Source organism: Solanum lycopersicum, chromosome 10 (genome assembly GCF_036512215.1).
Source record: "Solanum lycopersicum chromosome 10, SLM_r2.1".
In the NCBI taxonomy this organism is placed as follows: domain Eukaryota; kingdom Viridiplantae; phylum Streptophyta; class Magnoliopsida; order Solanales; family Solanaceae; genus Solanum; species Solanum lycopersicum.
The window spans coordinates 32,448,997-32,454,964 of NC_090809.1; the positions used below are offsets into that span (position 1 = coordinate 32,448,997).

Genomic DNA, 5,968 nt, shown 5'->3' on the forward strand with positions numbered 1-5,968 from the left:
TTTAGTAAGTAACTAAAATAAGCTTAGTGGAAGAAAAAGTTCCACTATATTCAATTTTCTAAACATTTTTCGTTACTGTCATAACGTTTATTTTTAATATATAACGGAATTTTTTCTTCCACTTTATAAAGTGGAATTTTTTATTCCACTTTATAAAAAGTTACGTTTTCATCTTCACTTTCACTTTCTCTCCTTTTCCTTTTCATGGCTTCCAAAAAAATCACTTTTATGATGGTCCCAATCTGACAGTTTGAAGCGGCCCTACACTAAACAAATCAAAATTTTTGAGTAGCACAACTCGACAACATACAAGTCATATTCGTTGCTTTAGGTGCAAAAATAGGTAAGATTGCAGCCTTGTACTTGTAGGAAAATTTTATCTTTTTTAGAATGTGATTTTGATTTGATTTACTTTCAACCTTAGATTTTTTGTTTTGGTTAGGAAGACATCTAAATTCATTGATAGAAAACTTTAGGTTTACACGTCTTATAAAAGTTTCAATAGTAACACTACTTCAAAATCATATGAAAATAAAATAAAATAAATTAAGAGGCAGAATATCGTAAAATATAAGACAAAATAAAAGTATCTATGTCATAAAGTACACAAAAATTCATCTTTTTGTCTAGCTTTAAGTTGAAACATTTTCTGATTATTTTTTTTTGAAAAAATATCAACAAATTTTTTATAATTTTCCCACATGGTGGATGTTATTGTTTGACTATTTCTGCACCAATATGTGTCTTGACTATCAACATGCAATTGACTACTGTTCCAGGATTAAAGTGTTTCAAAGCTTCCATGAACCTCGGCAACTCGGCAAAAGAAAACACCCAATATCATAGACTTTTTCAAAAGCCTGCTTACGATCAAGATAGACTTTTCTTTTACTTACTGCAATGTCATATGCTTTAAGAACAACTGTTTGACAATCTTTGATGGGAAACCTGAAATTAATAATAATATTAATTATCAAATAAAAAATGAATATTTTCTTATTAAATAAAAATCATCTAGGAATATTATTGTACCTTGGCGTTCTTTCTATATCAACACGGAGGACGTCAGCAATCATCTCAACATCCAAGTTGAAATGCCTTTCGCAGCACGTACCCATATCACATGTATGTTCTTTAACGTGTCTTCCAACTTTCCACATGTTAGTATGTTTATCAATAAAAGAAGTCAACCTAAATCGACATCCTTGTTTTACACGCCTGCGAACAAGTCGCCACGATTTCTTTGTTGATTTAATAACAAAGCACTCCCTTGTTATGTTCAAATGTAGAAGTTTAACTGCTCTTTGCAACTACTTCTTTGAATTGAGTAACTTTTTCAATATAAATAGCATCATTCATGAAATCTTCTGGTTCATGGAACGTACGTTGTGATGTATATTTATCATGTGTATCACCAAAGATATCTGGACCATCCGAGATATGATCAAGATAGAAATTTCACGATTACGAAACAGACTCATGGACATTGGTCTTGGTGATCAATTGGGAGTCAAAAAATCATCACTGTGATGCCTCAAATGGAACATTATCTCCTGATTCCTCAGCATTAGGCAAATCATCACTATCACTAGCTGAAGGTGAGCCGTAAATTAGGAAGGTCGTGATCATCGATATTTACAATATCAATGGGCTCATCTTGTGTAGTATTTTCCCTATATATGTAAAAAATATATAAATATTTGGCTCATGCAATTAACTTACTCAAATAAAAAAATAAGTGTTAGACATAGGGATAATCATCTGCATCAAAAGTAGTCGAGACATGAAAATTTGAGGATGTCCCAACATTTTCCGTCATTTCAAAGTGTGAGGACTGACCAAAATAATTATTTAGTCTATAACTTGGAGCAATATCCCTATCTTGCTAAGGTAAACCGCTACAAAATAAATAATATAAATTAATAAATAATTGACAAAATCAACAAACAATAATTGAAATATAATAATTGAGAATTACCGATCACTACCATTGATAGTTTTGTTTAAATTAAAAATCATATCGGCCGGTAAGAGTATTTTGATAATGAGTCATTTTAGGAAAATCAGTAGATTGAGTTATCGAAAATTCATGAATGCTATTACGATTTTCTAATTAGGGGTGAACATCAACTGATAAAGGAGAACATTGTTGACTAATTTTAGGCTCCTTCCTAACATAGATTCCAAGTATTGTTGACTTGATTTGATCTATATAGTCATTTGGAACCCTTAAAAAGTCGGTCAACGATTCATCATTATAGATAATTCACTCTCCAAAATTTACTTGTCCTTCTGATAAAAATGAAGTGGGTATTTTTCGGCTATAATCAAATTATAATCGTACTTTTTATGCCATTCTTTTATAAATTGATGAAATAAATTTATGATATCGAACATTTATTGTATATTTAGCATTGTGTTTGGAAGGACAATTATAATAAATGGTATTTTCGTCATGTATAATTTCGCCATCCCAATAAATTGAAACTTCAACTTTAGGTGTAGAAGATTTTTTTTAGATTGAAATGAACAAATATAGAAGACTTTATGTTGTAGGTGCTATCAACTATGTATAATCGTCCTTAAATAGATTTTTCAGAATATAATAATAAAAATACATAATGAAATATTTTTTTCCATTTTAATGACATATCAAATCAATATAATTTATACGACAACACTGAAAAAGCTTCTTCAAGACGTAAAACATATTCTTCGTATAAAGTGTAACAAAAAGTTCCACTTTATAAAAATGAATAAAAAGTTCCACTTTATAAAATGAAATAAAAAGTTCTATTTTATAAAGTGGAAGAAAAAACTCCACTTTATAAAGTGTAAGAAAAAATTCCGTTATATATTAAAAATAAGTGTTATGAGATTAACGAAAAACGTTTAGATTATTAGATATAGTGGAACTTTTTCTTCCACTAAGATTATTTTAGTTACTTACTATAATAGTGACTTATTTTGGTTACTTTTATATTTTTGTGGCTTATTTTGATTCCTAAATCGTATAATAGTCAAAACAAAGGCCAGAAACAAACTAACAAATAATGAGAATATTAACTAGCTTGTATAATAGTCAAAAAAAAGAAAGTCAAGAAATAAATAAAGTTAAACTATAATAAATATGACCAAACTAAGTTAACATAGACATGTGTAACCAAATTATCTCAAATTTGCTAATTACCAAACAGTTAAACCGAAAGACTAAACAAAGATCATAACAATATGAAATGAAAAATTAAGAAGAGCATATAACCTATCATTTAGTTTATTATTAAAGCTAACAAGTGTATCACTTTATAGGAATGAAAAGGAAACAAGCCACTATTATATTTTATCTACAAATAACACCAATATTTATCTATAAATAAAAATTAAGTAACCTCATACACTAGACAAAAATAATAAAATTCAAAATTTATATTCATAAGCAATAGATATAGATAAAAAAACACAAAATTAAAAAGGGTTACCATGTCGTTACTTTCACAAGCAGATTTGAAGATGACAATGTTGTTGGGACAAAAGCTCCGAGCTCGTTTGTACGAGATATGGTCTAGTAGCTTCGCCGCAGCTTGTTGTTTTGCCGGAATGGGGCTGTTGTTAGCTCGTTGGTGGGGAAAGAATGGGTGATCTTTCGTGGTTGTTTAGTGGTGAGGAAAATCGAGAAAGAGGTGGGGTTTTCACAGGAGTTTGATGGCTGTTTGGTTGCCGGGAAAACAGAAAAGGGAGGGGGGGAGGGGTTTTCGAGGTGGTGTACTCGTGGGGTTTCTGGTGTGGAGAAGGCGTGTGGTGGAGATCTGGTGGGCCTGGTGGTAGAGAACTTCGAGCTCGTCGGCGAATCTGAAAAAGGGGAAAATAGGTTGCGTGGGGGCCGTTTGGCTTGCTGGTTTCAGCTGGTTTAGGGGCTGTTTCGTAGGGGTTTAAGGGCGGTTGTTGTTGGTGGTCTGGAGGAGGAACAGAGGCAGAGATCGTGGCGAGCTCGTTTTGGTGTTTGAGCTCGCCGGAAAATGAAGTAAGGGAGATGTTCCTTGAAAATGGAGGAAAAGCAAGGTAGATGGGTTTCTTAGGATTGTTTAGAACTGATGGTTTCTCCGGTGGCTATGGAGCCAAAATGGAATATGGAGCTTGGGTAAGGTTTTTTGGGTGGTGGACCGGCGGTCGGAGGTCAAAGCTCCGGTGAGCTTTTAGCCAGAAAAAAAATAAAGAGCATTAAAAGAATCTCAAAATCTCTAAATTGCAACCCTAAAGAAATTTCTACCCTCCCACCCCAACACTATTTTCACTGTTTCAGGACCAATAGAAAGCCATCGCCGGCGGCAGCGCCATTTTTGCCGACGAAATCGTATATACTTTCTTCCTTTTTTTTTCTACCAATCAAAATAGCTCAAAATCTTTGATATAAATAAAACACAAATTGATTAATGTTTTTAGAATAAAATTGAACAAGCAACCCAATAATATATCTAATTGTTTCTCAAGGATCTCAACATTTGCAACTACATGTTCACAAATTCAAATTCACCATCTGCTTATCTTCTTCTTAGGTCTCAACTGATTGTTGTGCTCACACTTCATAGCACTTGCAACAAATCTCCTGATTGTACTTCCTAGCAAAAACCACCAAAGAAGCTCAATAATTCCTCCATGAAGCCTCAAATGTAATGTCGACTCTTGCTCAATGTTGTAGTCAGCAAGAGTGCGACCATCCTCTAGCTAGCTGCACACCATCACTATTTATTTTCCTCCTCCAACCTCCATAGTTATAACAACCTAAGTCACCTAACAATCAGATCTGACCAAATTTTTCGTAATCCAACGCCGACTACTATTTTCTCACCCCAAATTACTTACAAAGACAATTTCACACCAACCTCTGCTGTGAAACTCATCGAAATCTACCCTACATTCGCCTGAGATTTTCTTGGGTTATCAAAATTGGTTGAAAAAGACAAGTTTAAGGGATTAGAAGACGATTGTTGTGAAAGATTGAAGACTGCGACCTGGAATTTCCCATCTCCATTTTCTCGGCGTACCCCAAACCCCTTCATTGGTCGCCGCCTCCCATTCTGTCGAAAAACAGGCCAACATCGCTCCCAATATAGCAAAAAACGGACCAGCGTGTCTCTCCCTCTCACGCCACTGATAATCGCCAAGAAACTTGATGTTACCAAAGTGCCAATTCCAAAATCGGGTTAAAGAAGATAACTATGGAGTGGGAAAAAAAAGAAGAGGTTGGGCAACGATTGGGGGTTGCTAAAAGAAGTGGTTTGGTGGGGGAAGAAGAGAGTCTTTTTATTTTTATTTTTTTTATGATATAACTGTAATAATTTAAAATTTAAAGCTTAAAATATAATGTTCACTCTCTCTCTCTAAATGTGTGTAGTCACATTCTCTTGCCAACTCAGCTATTGTAATGCCACATAAACATGGTCAATGGTTAGAGGGGTTTATTATATCGTGTTTTATTTATTTTAAGAGTCCAGATAACAAAGGACTAAGTAAAAGGGTTCAGAATACAAATCGATACAAGTATAAGAGCCCATCATACCATTCCACCTTATATGATGGGCCTAAATCATGGGATTAAGATTAAAGCCCAAAAATTATTATTGATTAAAAGATATTTGTATATGTAAATTGTATCGTATTATGAACGAATTTTTAAACTGTGAAAATATCAAAATTAACATTAATTGATGTAACAAATAAAAATGAATATTAAAAAAACATAATGAACGTAACTAATGACATGTTAAAAAATATAAATATTAACAAATATTTTTTTAATTTTAATAAATAAGGATAGTTATCGATAAACTTAATTAAAATTATAAACAAAAATTTATTTCAACCTATTAAATAAATAAAATTTAAAAATTGTGAATATTAAAAATGTTAGGCCAAAATTGGGTGTCAACAATTCATATGATTATAAATCATTTTACTAAGAATAAAACTA

General features: G+C 32.5%; 1 long non-coding RNA gene across 1 annotated transcript; it reads right to left on the reverse strand.

Annotated features, from left to right (window-relative positions):
- Positions 1–526: 526 nt before the first annotated feature.
- On the reverse strand, positions 527–5,331 carry LOC101251826 (uncharacterized). The gene is made up of 3 exons (XR_183185.5): positions 3,480–5,331; positions 1,033–1,673; positions 527–948 (listed from the first exon to the last, which is right to left on the reverse strand). It is a non-coding gene; the product is annotated as an uncharacterized lncRNA (long non-coding RNA).
- Positions 5,332–5,968: the final 637 nt, after the last annotated feature.